The sequence below is a fragment of the Sinocyclocheilus grahami genome, unplaced genomic scaffold, assembly GCF_001515645.1.
Source record: "Sinocyclocheilus grahami isolate Dianchi unplaced genomic scaffold, SAMN03320097.WGS_v1.1 scaffold157.1, whole genome shotgun sequence".
NCBI classification, from domain to species: Eukaryota; Metazoa; Chordata; class Actinopteri; order Cypriniformes; family Cyprinidae; genus Sinocyclocheilus; species Sinocyclocheilus grahami.
Window position 1 is genome coordinate 1,038,394 of NW_015505336.1, and position 467 is coordinate 1,038,860.

Consider the following 467-nt stretch of genomic DNA (forward strand, 5'->3'; position numbering starts at 1 on the left):
AATATATATTTCAAGTAAATAATAAATGTTAATATTTTTAAAGAAAATTCCATATAATAAATATTTAATCATTTATTAATTATATTATTTTTGATATAATTTTCAGTAAAATTACTTTTTGCGTATAGATAGATAGATGATAGCTTCATAAATTATGTACAACAATTCAAAACTTCACCTGAATTTGGAGCCAGTGGTATTAATAGTATATTCTTTGAAATAATAAAAATAAATGTTAATATTTTTTAATGATTTTTAATAATCATTAAGTATTTATTAATGACATATTATTTATTTTGTATGTAATTTTAAGTAATAAAAATACTACATTTTGTGTGTATATATGGATTTTATCTATATATACACAAAACATAACCTGAGTTTGTTTGTTTATATATATACACACACACCAACACACACTACATTATATATACAGTGGGGAAAAAAAGTATTTAGTCAGCCACCAA